Source organism: Megalopta genalis, unplaced genomic scaffold, assembly GCF_051020955.1.
Source record: "Megalopta genalis isolate 19385.01 unplaced genomic scaffold, iyMegGena1_principal scaffold0026, whole genome shotgun sequence".
NCBI classification, from domain to species: domain Eukaryota; kingdom Metazoa; phylum Arthropoda; class Insecta; order Hymenoptera; family Halictidae; genus Megalopta; species Megalopta genalis.
This window is the reverse complement of record NW_027476096.1, coordinates 1,376,333-1,393,118: the sequence shown is the minus strand read 5'-3', so window position 1 is coordinate 1,393,118 and position 16,786 is coordinate 1,376,333. Positions and strand designations below refer to the sequence as shown.

The window sequence follows — 16,786 nt, the reverse complement described above, 5'->3', positions numbered from 1 at the left end:
TTAGTATTTCCCTCTATTATGCTTTCTCACCTTTTAGACGCTTCGATCAATATAATCATTCTCACTGTAGCGATGTTTTATTAATTAAAATAGATAAGGCTTCTACGGTAGAGAGTTTGGCCTCGTATGCAGCTACAGCTGTTACATTTTGCACGTACAGACGATGACACCGCTGTGCAAAAAGGCCGTCGAACTGTTCGCAAATGTCGATCAATATAGTCTTCCTCCGTTATTCTTACTGCAATATGCTCATACGTTATTCTTACTGCATTATATTCAGGAATAAATTATGTGGTTCTAATACTAATTAGGGTGCAAACTTACATACGGGAGTATGCTTGGATTGCATTATAGCAAATCCTGAAATAAAAGACAGAAAACTTTGGAGGCAGAGAATACTTTGGAGCGCGAAGGGTTAATGACATGACGTTGCAATTCGTACGACGTCGGAGGAAACTGCGAATGGAGTAGATCGGACCGTCCTTTCGCAACCAGCGCGAGCACGCCACAGGCACGAGAACATTCCCTGAAGAATATTCGGTATAATTGCGTATTTCTAATTCGTATTCCGCGGACCGAGCCGCGGAGATTTCAAGGATGATCCAAGTACTCACCCGGGCCCTCGGAAGGGCACCCCGCGGCCGCAACTGGATTGGGACCGTATTCTAATTTGCTAGCTACCCTAAAGTATCATGTGCGCCGATGGAGGACCAGGATCACTTTACACACGTATCAACATACCTAGGGACGACCAGGACCATAGCTCACTGAACACCGAAGTTTCGAGGAACATCCAAAGAAGAAGCCAAAGAAGAGCTCCGTTATGCGTGAGTAGTGTGGAGGCGCCCTGAGAGGATGTCGAGGACATCCCGGTCGCCGCGAGCGACTGTAATTGGGCAAGTAAGGATATAAGTATATAATCTTTAAGGAAGGATTACTGTCGAGCGAACTATTACTGCGAGCGCATCCCGCGAAGTCAAGTGCGATTAGATCAAAGAAAAATCTATAGTACCGGTGTGCCTTGCGAATTGGGGAGAGACCGACCGAGCAAAACAGGAGGAGGACTCTGCGTATTTTGTGGCCAAGGCGGGGGACGAGGTGGAGGAAAGCGTGGCGGTGAGTCCTATTCAATGATATTTCGTCGATTTTTGCGAAGTGGCTCGGAGAGGCGCGAGTAACGGATTAGATTCCGAATAGCTCAGGCTTTCGCGGGCGTGGAGGAGCGTCCCGCCTCCCGCTTCCGTCCATTTCCACGCGGAAACGTTTAACTAGGTTTGACATCATTTCCGTCGCTCTCGAAAGATTTCCAATGGGATTCTCGCATTGTATTTTGCGATCTTCAATGAATCTCGAATTTTATAATTAACGCGAAGTGTGCACTTTGCACGTCGGTAGTCTTCGATGTTCGAACTCGCGTCTTTCAACGCCACTTTGTGATTGTCTTGTATGTACACTTTTTTAAGAGCTACATAACAACCGTTTCATCGTATTATATGAAAAACATAAAAATGAGTGTTGAATATTAAGTTATCTACATATTTAGAAATTTTGCTATTATTACAAATAAAAATACAATTTGAGGTAGTCAGACATCAAATTATAATTCTTAGTAATTGAATTCAGTATGGTAAATTCTAAAACAATGGTCAACGCAGAGACCTACATTACAATTGTTGCATTCGTATCTAGACCCGCGTCTTTTGTCGTTTGCACTGCAAACAACGCACCTTCTATTTCGGGTTTTTCCAACTGGTAGATAGGTGAAGGAAAATGTCGCTCTATTAACAGATCGTCGCGCGAACGCCGATTATAGTCGACACCCGTATACGCAGGTCGTCTTGCGGCCACCGATTATAGTCGGCACCCGTAACGAAAGGGTTAATTCCTGAAGCATCGGCGAATGCGTGCCGACCTTCCCTCAGCCGTTACCGTGCTCTCTTGTATTTTGCGATATCGCGTGCGAACACGTTACAATTGCGTCTCGTACCGCTATCTGCGTTTTAGCGACTATCATCTCGTGACAAAATCTATCATAACGCATTACCGTATCGTTACTGAAAAAGAATTCAGACAAAACGCGAGTAACAATCCCTCGCAAGAATTGTAAGGAGCGCGGACTCTCGGGTGCAATCTCATGATTGCCCGCTTTGTAGCATTGACCCGATTAAAGATTAATCTAGAGCCTATTCTCGAGTCGCAGTTAATTCCGCGAGTCCGTGTTAATTCTCGCGTGGACCGGTTTCCGACACCCTGCCAAGAAATATTTAGCGTTTCATGAGACACCCATTTGAGTGCCTGGCACTCGGCGTTGTATCGTGCTCCTCATCGGATTCCCAGAAATCCCGCTTTGCGTCGGGTGGACCACGTACGTAGGGCCGTGCGTGATCTAGCCTAAGGATCTTAAAATCCGGAAGCTGCCTCTGACCGCGTTTATAGTACTCGCGAAATAGGGCGACGTCACAATGAATAATGCTAATGAATAGACAACACTCGAACGGTAGAGAGTTCGGCGATACCATATTACTACCTACCGCTATGCAAGCGACTATACACTAGGATGGTCCTTAGCTATAAAAGTAAAAAATGGTTTCCAAGTATTTTTTAGCTTATCCCATTAAATTGTGCTACATAGTGAAGAAATAATGTGTACAAAATTTCGGAGCGATTGGACAACGGGAAACCGTGCCACACTGGAGTCAAAGTTTTGACATTTTTATTATTTACATCATTTTAATATAAATGTGTTCCACTGTTTTAGAGGCAGTAAAAAATATTGTTTAATGAAGATATAATGTGTTACATGTACATAATAATATCATCTAAATTTAATTTCTAATTATACGTTATAATAAAACTAATTGAAACATCTTATAAAATATTACATATTGTTCAATATACAGCCTTCATTAAGGTTGATTTGTGGAAAATAAATTGCAAATTATTTTCATTTTACCTTAATAAACAATTATATTCGGTGATAAACTTCAAGTCTCGTTCTGCACTGTCATTATCTACATTTAAATTCCTTATTAATTCCAACGCACTTTTAAACGCTTCATAGCTTTCTCAAACGGTAGGGTCTTTTTGTAAAAAATTAGTATTTACAGTGGACGAAATTTGTATAGAGACACTAATATTTTTTAATAAAAAATATTAAGTATTGTGTTAATAAAATTCATAGTCGGTGAGATATATGAGGAAGTGGTCAGAAATAGAAAAATATCTTAACAAACAAAAAATATCTTCATTTTTTGTATAAATAATAAATAATAATAAAAAAGGTGACTATACAGCGAAATTTTCATAGGGATGGTGAACTAAAATATTATAAAGAACAAAAATATTGTAATATTAATATTTAATATTTCCACCTTTATGTACAATTATGTCAAATATTCTATTTTTCATACTCCAAACCAATCTTTGCAATATTGCAGTATCAATTTTGTTCCATTCTTGTCTTACAACATTTTCTAGCTCTTTAGCATTGTTGTATTGTTTATTATTTTTATATACTTTTCTTAACAAGATTCCCCATAGATTCTCCATCGGGTTTAAGTCAGGCAAACGTGCCGGTCATGTCAAAAGTGACACATATTTTTGCCTAAACCACTCTTTTGTTTTCATTGCACTCTGGTTGAAAAATAACACTTTCATTATGATTTTCTTCTATAAATGGGATTAAATTATCTTCTAACAAACCAATATATTTATCTGCGTTTATTATAGCAAAAATTTTGCAAATTAGAGTTTTTGCAGAGAAACCCATATCATCAAACTTTCTCGCCCAAATGTTCTGCTCATAACTATTGATCTTTCTATGCATAGATCGTGCCAATAATATTTAAAGCCATCAGGTCCATCCAGGTTAAACTTTTTTCATCCGAAAAAAATGACATTTTTCCACTCCTCATCCCAGGTCATATGATTTCGTGCAAAAGTTAACCTTTCGATTTTGTGGTTGTTTGTAAGAGGAGGTTTTAGTTGTTTTTTTTGTCCATATTAGTCGTTTATCTTTTTGTAATATTTGTTGCACACGTCGTTCAGTTACTGGCAATTCTAAAACTTTTGTTACTTCACTTGCGGTTTTATTCCCATTTTTTTATTTCTCTGAGAATTCTTGAATGATCACGCGGTGTGAGTTTATTATTATCGCCTGAATGGTTTTTATTCTAATTTTTATTTAACTTCACGAAATTGTGTATGACATTAATCGACCTATTGAGTTTGATAGCTATTTCTCGAAGAGAAAGCTTTGCATCACGATATGCCTCTATTTTTATCTGCCCCTCTTTACTGAGAACTTTTCCTCGTGGCATTCTAATAAAAATGAAATTATTTGAAATTATTTATAAAAGAGGATGTTATAGATACACTCAATGCTTACTTTCTCTGAGCTGTAAACGATGGTACTTGTCTGAATACTGAAATACAACTAAGTAAATGTTGATGTCCCAATACAAATCTCGCACCAAACTTGAAAGGAATTACATATTGTGTTTATGTTTACATCCTGGAAACTCGCGAGTATGGTTACATTATGGCTTCGCAGTAACAGCATTGTAATGCAGATGAGATTTCCGACTTACAAATTTCGTCCACTGTATGCAAAATCTGGAAAAGAAATTGTGACTTCGCGATGATATGAAACTTTCTATGACAACATTAATATAATATAATTCTTTTCCATGACAGGCTCTAGCCGATTAAGATGGTCACAATTGCCCTGAGAGGTTTTTTTAATGACCGATATTACCGTTTGATAGCTGACTAAGAAGAAAACTCATCTGTGCAAAATTTCAACCCTGTAACACTTGTTCGTGAAGGTAGTTACAGTGTAAATTAGATTTATGCGCTTTTCCGCCCATTTGCCCCCTTTGGTGACTTTTTAAAATTTAAAAAAAAATGTAGCTTATTTCGGACATCAAGCCGCATATAGAATTTTGTCAGATTTTTTGGTTACAAGCTGTGGTTATCAAAAATGAAAACCAAGAAAAAATCGGAAAATTGATGATATCTCGAAAACAAAAATACTATGCTACCCTAAAATTAATTCCCTAATAATGTACTATCACAAGCAGTGCGCTCAATTTTTCTCAGATTTAACGTAAAACTGCGACATCGTAAAAACAAATGAAAATGTTTGTCAACGTTTTTTGCTGTGAGGAAGAAAGTTACTACTCGTTAGGTTTGCCGCAAATATAGATTAAGTAATTTAAAAAAAATGTTATTATATTGAAACAAGCAATTTTTCAACCTAGAAAATGCGATTTAAGAGAAAGAAAAAATTATGATATATACCTAAATATTCATGCATGTTTCCACATTGTTGAATGGCGGAGTGGATAAGGAGACACTACGCTGAGATTCGTATCCCACCCTTTCTGTATCACTTCTCACTCTCCTTTTGAACCCCGCTCTACGAAATACACATTTTAAATTTTCAGCAAGAACTCAACCAGAAATGCTTGCCCTTACTAAAAATAATCAAGTATGATTTCCTTTACAATAGTAAAATGACTTTTCCGAGTGAGAAAATGGGAGGGATGCCTGCCAAGATTCCTAAAACAATGCATTCATACCTCAGGTAGTCGATACGGGTAACGGTATGGATCAGGCGCTGCGGTACAGAGGAAACTAATGGTAAGCAAAATTTAAAGATATGATGTATTATGTTATATATTATAGGAAGCAATACATCGACGTTCTTAATATATATTTAAAAAATTGTATTCTTGTTTAAAATAGTAGTCCCATATGGTGACATCAACCCTACGATAATGGCATTCTCATTTCACAGTATGCGTGAATGCAAGGTTATATTTTTAAAAATTTTAAATTAATATGTGCAGTCGCGCGTAACCGCTCCTGATTGGTCGAGTCACCGAAGCGTGAAGCGTGACCACGACTATATATACCACAAATTCTGACAAATGGTTCATTCGACGTCTTGTATCTACATCAGCAACATGGAAAACTTCAGAACTTTCCTTGATGTGATTGGAGTGCTCGACCCTACCAAGGTGGATTTTATTTCTGAACTTCCGCCGGAGGTGTCGCAGTTAATCCTACGCATGTTGGATCCTCGGTCTCTGCTTTGCGCTGCTAGAGTGTCAGGTAAGTGGCTGAATGTCTGCAAGGATGATCCTATCCTGAGACGAACCGCGAGACACTATAAACAGCGCATAATGCAGAGACGACGAGAACGTTTTCCTGCGGCAGCTGTTGAAGAACCAAGGACGACGGTACGGAGGGCAGTTCCAGTTCCTGCACAGGTGAGAGTAGTTGCACCTCATGTACAAGCTCGGCCAGGTTCGAGAAATTCGACGCGTGGCAGATCCATTAGAATGTAATTTTTTGTATTAATAAATTATTTAACTTGACGTGCTTCTTCCAGCAAATAATTATTATTATGCTTTAGTTAAGTATGTGTAATATAACTTCTAATTTTTTTATGTATCTTGACCAGCTTCTTTAATAGTAGCAATATTTTCTTAGTTTTAACATAGTACGACTAATAGGTTGTATCTTGACCAGCTTCTTTAATAGTAGCAAATTTTTCTCTAATTAGTTTTAATATGAAATAACTAAGAATAAGTTAATAGAATAATACATTATATTTGACGATCTTTGCAGCCAATGCGAGTAAAGTACAACTATAGCAGATTTCTGTGTTGACAAAATGAAAGTTCATTTATCCGCATCTCATACGTATAGACATATGCATAAGCGGACACCAGGCAAGATGGCACAAAGATGTCTTTAAGACGTCTTAAAGATGTCTGGTGTAGAACATTGGGCAAGTCTTATTCTGATTGTTCTGTTGCGACAATCAGAACAATCGGAAATTTTGAAACTTTCAGAGAAGTTGTCCGAACATTAATAACAGTCACTGTATCACCATCAATGGTCGGACAACTTTTAAAACACAATAACTTCTTTAGAACTGGACTAAATGACTCGAATTTTGTTTGGATGATTGCGGGACCAGTCTACTAGACCATTACTAGAATACTTTTTGTAATTTTGCTATTGCTTGGAACGACAAAAAAGAATAAAAAAACTTATGTTTAAATATTCAAACTCGATCTTCCCGGGAAGTATATTTATATATAACAATATTTTTTATATTTTTTTCATGTTTTCACAAGAAATCACCTGGTGTCTGCTTGTACATATCCTTCAGGGAGTTTACATTTTATATCATGAGGAAGTTCAAAGGACCATTTTTCAATCCATTCTGAACGAATTTTTTGTGCAACAAAGACGAAAATAATTCTGGTAGGTTAAAATTCATTTAAATGCAAGAGAATCAACTGCATGAAAGTCCAATTTATGAAATACAATTGCTTCTACGCGGGCTATAAGAAGTGAATAGAGAGATCTTTGCAAGATTTGTATTCTCTTAATACGTGGATCCGCCAGCAGCTGTCACGGCAATACGAGTCCTATCCGCGTATTACGTCAACTCCTTGCGATTAATCCACCGAAATACAAGACAGCACAATTTGTATCTCTTCGTATATCTCGTATTTTTACGGTGATGTGTAATTGGCATGCATTCCGGCGGACAGGCGATGTATGCTGTGTTTCGCGTTATACAAGAAGTTTATACATGATGTATGATTTAGATGTATCCTAGAAAAAAGTAGGAGAACGCTTCACATACATACATTGCAGACTTTTATGCAAAATAAAAATATTGTTGCGAACCACTCCGTTTCTCTCACGTAGCGGCATTTTATTTACAATAAAGAATATAAAATATAATACAATTCAATTCAATTATGTTACAATTTGAAACGTTGATCGTTCGACGGTCCGATCTCGACTCCTCGATTGTCTGTTGGTAACACTCTTCCGTGGCAACCCCTATTTTCCACTATTTTTTAAGGAGTTGCTCACAACCAGACAGTTTCATATTACAGCGGCTTGATTTGGACAAGTCGCCGTAACAATATTATAAATATCACGAAACTAGCAATCAGAATTTGAAACGGTCGTCAACGCCTAACAAGTTCACGCGAAATGAACTAATTAAAAGGAAACATCGTTCGTTGCAGTAGAAGTGAAGACGTTACCGATTAGGATCTACGGATACATCGAGTGATCGAAGTCGATTATAAAAATGATCGTACCTGGCGTGATCCGTACAATATTTTAGCCGCCAGTTTGCCAACTGAACGATTCTTTCCCAGTGTTATTAACCCGATCACCGTGAATGATTGATGCTTGGACGACGAGAAGTACGGATTTATGGCAGCTCGATAGTCAGTGAAACGTGTGTGTCCGGACCGGCGCTGGAATTTATTTTAATAGGCAATTCTGATAAATATTTTCGAGCCACGATGAATTGATATACACATGGAAAACCGTCCGTGTCTATCTAACTATCGATTCCTCTCAGAATACAGACTCGCGCGGGATGTAACTCCGTCATTGCGCCGATCCGTATGGCTATATAATCGAAAATTAATTACCAGGAATTCACGTGCTCCACTAGATCAGTGATCCACGTTTAAAATTCCCCAAATGCTGCGATTCATGCGCGAAATCGTGATCCACGTAGATAGTAAGCACGATTGTGTAGTACGCGCCTCCATTTACCGATCTTACAGAGGCTTTACTTTTAATTAGAATTGTTATTAATAGTTGATAATCCTTTGCAGACAAGAATTCATCAGAATACCGGAAAAGCGATGATGTCAGGTCATGTACGTATCGGATGTTTATTAGTATTAGACCTAATCAACCGAAAATATCCACTTAATCTTTTTGAAGGTCCAGCGCAGATTCCAGCAAAATTTCTTGTACTCGACACACCATTATAACAATTAATTGTTAAACCTGCATAAAGAATTGTGTCAACCGTATACAATCGTAGTGGCTAACGTGTTGAATCGATGAAGGGTCGTTTTACTGTTCTGCTCACGCGGACCGAGATTTATAATGCTTCAAAAAAGCACATACAGCTTTTTCGTAACAACTTCATGTAAAGAAATGGCACGTTGAGGCAATCCGGGTTTCCCGAGGCACAGTGCACGTGAAAATGATATACTTGTTTAGGAACGTTAATGGGAAAATAATTCCATATAACAATCAACAAAATCCATTTATATTGTATATTGAATATTTTTAATATTTGTATTTTGTAACTATATAATTTTTTATTAACTGTTTCGCATTAATAAGAGCATATATATTTAGATATGAAACCTAAGCATTAATTTTCAATTGCTCGCTAATTTGTTGTCAAATTGTTTCTACGTACTTCTTAATTAGTTATTATTTAATTTGCATCAATTGTAAATGAGTTATTATTGGTGATAAATTGATTTTTAAACATCGTTAAATAGTTATTGTATTCAATAGTTACATTTTCATTCATTTTCTTTATATATAGAATATGAATTTTATACAGTCGGTCAAATTAATGAAGACACCCAAATTGGGACACCTTATAAAATGGAATAATTTTATTAAAACTTAACTAAACGGATTTGAATTTGTTTAGATGATCTAAAGAATCTAAAAACAATCATCTAAAACAATTCAAGTCGTTTAGTTCAGTTATAAAAAAAGTTATTCCGTTTTAAAAGATGTCCCAGTTTTAACCCTCGCGTTCCAGTAACGGGGTTTCTAGAGATCTTCCCATTTCATCGACAATGACGAACCTTCGTAAGGTGATAGTGAAATAGGGGCGTGGGTCTCGATATCGAGTAGCCGCAAGCATTACTAGTGAAATGTCGATGTGGGTCGCGAAAAATTCCGTTATCGTTCAGCGGTAACTATTTTTCCATCAAGGATACACTATCTGGATGGATCATTTTTACAATTGTCCACATTTAGCTAAGATACTGAAAACAAATGGCACAGATTGACACATTTATCTATCAGGATTTTCCACTTAGTAAACATCATAATCTCATTTTTTGTATTATGTGCTGATTTATTAGGACCGATTTGTTGAGAACTAAAATTATTAGATTTAACAGATTGTTCGCCAACATTAGATGAAGCACATTTATTCAAATACTCAAAAGGTTTGCTGGTTACTTTATTACTAGAATCAAAAATGAAATTACATCTACGAGACGATGAATTTACGGTACTATTAAAATCTCTAAATGGAAATGGTTTCACGATCTTTCTTTGTGTACTTCTTCTTGAATTGTGAGAACTTCAAATTGTGATGTCTTCGAATCCCATGGGGACTTCGAAAATCTCATGGCCTATTCTAAGTCTTCCCTCGAACGAAATCAGTATTCTTGCCTCACTTTATCATCATTCGTTATGTTCATAATCAGCAAATTTTATCATTATATTAAACAATTACCTCTGACACTTACAGTAACTTGTACCGATTATCATATTTAGAAATCTTCTCATTCATTTCTTCTTATCAAAATCTGTTACAACAATTCGAAATTTAATTATACTTCTACAAATTAAAAATTATTTTACCTTTATTTTATATAGGCACAATCACGTGTCCAACGCCGAGGAGAAAAAATTCGAAAAACAATTGAAGTTCGCGGCGGAAGCCAGGAGCGGCTACCACTCTAAAGTCTCATTTCCACTGACTTAGCTCTCGCCGACTGGGTATGTCGCGTTGCTTTAACGACGCAGTGGTAGCTTGGATTTCGGCTTGAATCGATTTTGAACGGCATGGAAAGCCGAACGTTGGTATTCTTCAATGGGTTACCACCCCTTGCGTTATCGAAGAAGTCCGGTACAATATAAAAGTCCCGAACAATAAAAAGAATCCAACAATAGATATCTTTTTTATATAAATGTTTAACTTATATCCTTAACTTAGAGTCGCTTTAAGCTACTTAATATGTCTAGAAAAAAATGTAAGAGAATAATTATAATTTAATATTTGGATATCAGGTTTGTACATAGCTTCAATAGGAACTAGTTAATATTGCACTATGTACATACATACTTCTATAGTAATATAAAAATAGTCGGTAAAAAAAAGTCATTACTGTATGATAGTTTCATTCTTATTCACTAATACTTAATATTACTTACAAACTAAAAATATGTTTACACTATTATACATGGTGCCCCTTACAGTGACTTTTATTACATACTTTTGGGATCGTGTATGTTTTAGCTCTTTTATCTATTATATGGTTTTCTCCTTTTGAGCTTTGTTATAATGGTGTTTTGGTATGCTAACCACCAGTACTTTTTTATTATCAAGTCTCTGGAAATCTGAGAGGTAATATAATAATCTCTGGAGGTTTTGATGATAAAATTATCAGTTCTGTCAATGTTAGCACTATTATACATAATGTTCTGTTATTATGATAATGTTTGTATTATTCTTGTAGTATTCGCAGTTGGATGAAGGTTTAGGTACGCTCTTAGACCTTTACGCTCTAATACCTTATACCTTTCAATTAGTTGTCCCTATATTAAATTAATATTGACTATTTTTCACGAACGGTTTTCACGATGTCTAATAACAATAAATACGTTTTGTCTCTGCAAGAAAAAGGAACATAAGATTTACGCAGCTTCCAAAGATTCGATCGCGGAACCTTCGTAATACTACGTCATGAACCATCTCACTTCGTCGTTGCAATTTATATGGTAAGACATAGAGGGTGTCCCAAAAATTACTCAAAATTGGGAAATGAGGGGTTCCTGAGATTATTTGAAGTTACTTTTTCGATAGCGCAAATGCAATCCGCAGCTTTGCTTAGGAGTTATTAACGAAAAATAGTGACCAATGAGAGACGAACTCGGCTGGCGCAAGGCGGCCGAGCCAACAAGCGGACGAATCCTAGTTCCGCTCACTGCCTCGTGCCAGCATTGGCCTCGCCTCTCGCCTCTCATTGGTCACGGTTTTTTGCTAATAACTCGTAAACGATGCCGCAGATTGCATTTTCGCTGAGAAAAAAATTACTTCAAATAACTTCAGGAACCCCTCATTTCCTGATTTTGAGTATAATTTAGACACTCTGTATACATTCGCAGTATACAGAGTGTCCCAGGTTTTAATGTTCAAACTTTGTCAGTATATTCTATGACACAAAGTAAGAAAAAAATGTTATGTAAACATAGGTCATATAGAGCTTTATTAAGAAGTTATAACAAAAATTCAGAATAGGAATAGTAATCAACTAAAAAAAAAAAATAAAAAATAAAAAAAAATCTTCGATCGATGTCAATCATGTATTGTCAACAACGGTTATTAATACACATTTCGAAATGTATTAATAAACACAGCTTACATAAACACACGGCATGTGCTGATCTATTCAAGCCAATGCTCGCAGTAACAGCAAGTTGATTACTATTCTCTATATGACCTATGTTTACATAACATTTTTTTCTTACTTTGTGCCATAGAATACACTAACAAAGTTTGAACATTAAAACCTGGGACACCCTGTATAAGAAGATAACTAACTTTAATTGACATTATCTTTAAAATTATTAAATAATTCTTACTATTGAAGCTTTTATCCTCTTCTTTATCCCAACGTTTTGCAAGCATTGCAGCTAGCTTCATCAGGTGGTCAAAGTCACACTGATAGTGGTTTGTGCCCGGTGATGCTCTGCTTAATATAGAGGTGTCTATTCACGTTCTGGTTTAATTGAGTTTAATTTAAACCGTTTGGCGTTTAATTTACGTTGGCGACCTATTGATGATGTTAGAGTATTTCATTATCTCCAACGTTTCCCTGTATTTCCTGTGAAAGTATGCTTTCATTCTAATTATGACGGACATTAACTTCGTTGAAAAGGATATTGTGTCCTGTTGTCCTTTGATGTTCTGCAACAACTGATCGAATGCATCCCAAACTGGCGTATCGTTCATGTTTCTTTAAGTCGTATGTTCACGCTCCTTCCAGTTTCGCCGATGGCAACTTTGCCGCATGAGCCTGATATTTTGTAAATGCCTGCTGATGTTAGCGTAGATGGTGTAGATGATTCTTATATTGTGGTTTTTGGGTATTCTGCCTATAAGGTTGATTGTGTCCCGTATGCATGGTAAAAAAAATGATATTGCGGGTATCGTCACTGTTGGTTATGTTCTGCCTATTCTTGGGGTGTCTGATTTTATTGATTGTGCGATCTACTTTTCTGTTAGAGAAACCATTTTACTGTTCGATATATGAGCCGTTTATTTTGAAAGTGGCATAAGTCACTTTACCGTAATGAAAAGTGGTGATTTTTTAATGTTTATACGAAATGATTTATACTGAGAAAAATATCAGTATCCTGAGGTAACAAATACAAGTAAATCTTCTCGAAAGTTAGCATCCATATTTTTAAACGTGTTAAAACACAAACCCTTAAATATATCGACTTAAAAACGAAGTGACTTATGCCACTTTCAAAATAAACGGCTCATATGAGAGAGCTGTTGACTGAGGTTTTCAGAGACGGATGGTGGTGGGAGGAAGCGAGTAAGTATTTGTTTATGTGTGTTGATTTATGGAATATCTGATGTCCCAGGAACCTGTCAAATTTTCGTGTACTAATACGTCGAGAAAGAATTGATAACGATAAGAAAATCACTGGGTGGCTCTGAATATAGGGTACAGGTGCATTTTTTAATTTAACACCCACTGCATCCTTGTTGAAAAATGTATTAAGCGAAGCCAATCGATTCGTCGGATTAATGTCTTTATTGCATGTCAAAAGCTTAATTTCATCAGAAAATTCCTCTAATTGAGCTAATTTAATGAGTGCCTGTTCTGACCTACTAAGCTCCTTAGTTGTTAAATATTGATACCCGACTGTAAGAACCTTGCTATTAATACATGCCTTGCAGTTCTCAAGTCGATATTTGAACCGATTAATGAAACGAAAACAATAAACTATGATTCGACGTAATTGCGAATAGCTGGAGTATTTTGAAAAAATGTCAAAACTATCCGAAATGCTTTTACTTGCAAATGTGTGACACGTAATCGGTATTTGCCTTGCTTTTTCAGGTACATCATGAAGAGTAATGTCTGTCCTGGGCCACTGATTAATTTCTTCAGTTAACCATCCTGGACCAAACCACCATGAGTTATTAGATCATGAGTTATTAAATCACTAGGGCTAGAACTGCGGGATTTTGTTCCGACCCAACATGATTCCAATTTTCAGCATGCGTCATTTGTTGAATCTCGGAAGTGCGATCCGCTAGAAAAGTTTTCCATCTTGATGATGGACTTTGAATCCATGCTTAGGTTATCATGGAATCGGACCAATAATATTCGTCATCAAATTGTGCGTGAAGTGCTAGTTTGACCTTGCCGACTAGTCGTGCAAGAAGCAGTGCTGCACAAAGCTCGAGACGTGGCAACGATATTGCCTTTAATTAAAACCATCTGTTATTTTGTAACAAAGATTTCTAAGGTTTTAATATTGTCCTACAAGACTCTACGCGGTGTTTTTAATAAATTGATTTTCTGTAATTCTATGTGTGTAACCTGTACCATCGTGTGTGTAGGGTTTGGGATAAGGTTTCATCCCACCGTACCAGCAGTTGCCATAATTGTTGCATTATCAGTTTTGCACGCACAATGACGGGCCCTATCACAAGCCTAAAGGGTACAAAATTTGTACGATCTGGGACAGAATAGCACGTTCAGTCACCGAAGACTTTGGTTGGAATTTTGAGGTATGTTTGAGTTCGTCACAGTGTGTATCGACCATAGCAATCCTAACGTTTCGGGTCTTCGTCTATCGTGTGAAACTCTACTTCCTGGTGTGTGGTCAGTTAATGTTGGTAAAGCGTTATGATTATTTCTAGCCCATTTCCTTAAAGAGAAACCTGCTTGACCTAAAATATTTGTTAATTCCTTCCGTATATGTCGCGCTTCTGTAACAGTTACACAACCCGTAAGCAAATCGTCCACGTAAAAGCCATGAATAACTACATGAGCAGTAGTAGGAAGTTTCTTTATGTGGTCTTGTCCTATTTAAATCAATGTACGCGTTGCTAAATATGGAGCCGATGTTGTGCCATAAGTGACAGTATTTAACTCAAACGTCCTTATAAGAAGTTCTGAGCTAGAGCGCCAAAGAATTTGTTGGAATGTTCTATCCTCTTTGCGAACTCGTATTTTCCGATACATTTTCTCGGTATCGGCTGATAAAACATTGTTATGTTTCCAAAATCTAATCAAAATTGAGAACAGATCGCTCTAGACTATTGGACCGACAAGTTGTGCTTCGTTTAAAGATACTTCTGATGAAGTTTTTTCGGATCCATCAAATACTACTCGTAGTTTTGTGGTTGTGCTTGCCTTCTTAAAGACTGCATGATGTGGCAGATAATGATCTAATTCTGTAATGTCGATTGGTTCAATCACACGTGACCTAGCCTTTCTTATGCTAGCATGAATTGTCAATACTGATCAAGAAGCGATGGGTAAACTTACGTTCCATTGATAGTAACCGTTTTTCAGCCTGATCTCTAGAGGTCCCTAATCCTTCGAGTTTATATAATATAATATAATATAATATAATATAATATAATATAATATAATATAATAATATTATAATAATATATATATTATTATAATAATGATAATATATAATCCTAATAATAATAATAATATATAATAGTTGATTATTATTATAATAATATATAATCCTTCGACCATATCAGGAATTATATGTTTTTTGCAGCGTCTTTCACATGCACCATTAAGATCAACTACATGCTCCGGTTGGACTGAAATGTTATCTTCAATTTCCCAAAAGTTAGTGATAGCGCGATCCAAATTATCTTGCGTAAATGTATGGAATGTTCGAATATTGATTTTTGGACTATCACGAGGTCAGTTTAAATTTCCACCTAGTTTCCAACCGAGACGGGTTTTCTGCCATACTAAGCCAGCATTTGCTTCGTATTGCCCTGCGCACAGCAATTGCCAGAACAGTGAAGAAACGATTAACAGATCAATTCGTTTCGATTCGTTGAAATGAGGATCTGCCAATGTAATTCTTGTTGGAATTGAACATTAGTTCTATCGAATGGTATGTTACGTATGTTATTAGTTATATTTTGGATAACTAAGCAAGACAAATTCGACCGAAAATTACCAGATCGCGAATGAACATGCGTCTGTGTCCGTGATTTCATCGGGTTTACAACCTTTCCTAAACCATCGACCATGCCATTTACACTTATTCGCGAAAGGTTTAATTTATCGCAAAGGTTTTCTGAGATGATTTGTGATTGTCAGCCAACGTCCAAAAGAACGTAAAATTCATGCTTGTTCCTATGCTGATCTTCAATGTGAACTAATGCTGTTGAAAGTACTGTATAATTCATGGTTGTTCCTTGCGAATTAGAGGGTTAATTTTAGAGGGTTCTTTCACGCTACACGTCGAAACCGTAGGTGATGCTGCATTATCGCGATGAAGTAGCGTCTTATGTTTCCCTCAGCATTTCTTGCAAGTTCCACGAGTGCAAGTTTTAGAACTATGATCCGTTAATGGGCAGTTGAAACAACAGTGCGGACGCTTAATGATCTTGTATATTTTAGCGTGAGGCATCGATCTCAATTCTTTACATTGATACAACATGTTTTCACCCTTGCAAAATAGGCATTGATTTGGTATACTAACATGAGATGACACAATGGGTTGGCTTCTGATTTTAGCCTTGTGTGAATCCGTGCCGACACTCAAAGAGGGCAACACGGTAACCGGTTCGGTTCGCTCAAACAATCGCGACCGTTGTTCTAGAGTTCCTATAAAATCACAGAATTTTAGAAGAGCTTGCAATTGTACGGAATGCTTTCCCTACTCGATACGT

At 36.7% G+C, this 16,786-nt stretch overlaps 2 long non-coding RNA genes across 5 annotated transcripts; one reads left to right on the top strand and one right to left on the bottom strand.

Moving 5' to 3' along the window:
- Positions 1-153: 153 nt before the first annotated feature.
- Positions 154-15,442, top strand: LOC143260931 (uncharacterized). Of its 4 annotated transcripts, XR_013035206.1 has the most exons (6): positions 154-827; positions 929-1,116; positions 5,513-5,643; positions 5,853-6,117; positions 6,195-8,714; positions 8,782-8,920. It is a non-coding gene; the product is annotated as an uncharacterized LOC143260931 (long non-coding RNA). The 4 variants fall into 4 exon arrangements; XR_013035208.1 differs by lacking the exons at positions 6,195-8,714; positions 8,782-8,920 and adding an exon at positions 13,962-15,442; XR_013035207.1 differs by having other exon boundaries at positions 5,448-5,643; positions 6,195-9,260.
- LOC143260932 (uncharacterized) lies at positions 5,654-13,762 on the bottom strand. Its single transcript, XR_013035209.1, has 2 exons — positions 12,469-13,762; positions 5,654-11,496 (listed from the first exon to the last, which is right to left on the bottom strand). It is a non-coding gene; the product is annotated as an uncharacterized LOC143260932 (long non-coding RNA).
- Positions 15,443-16,786: the final 1,344 nt, after the last annotated feature.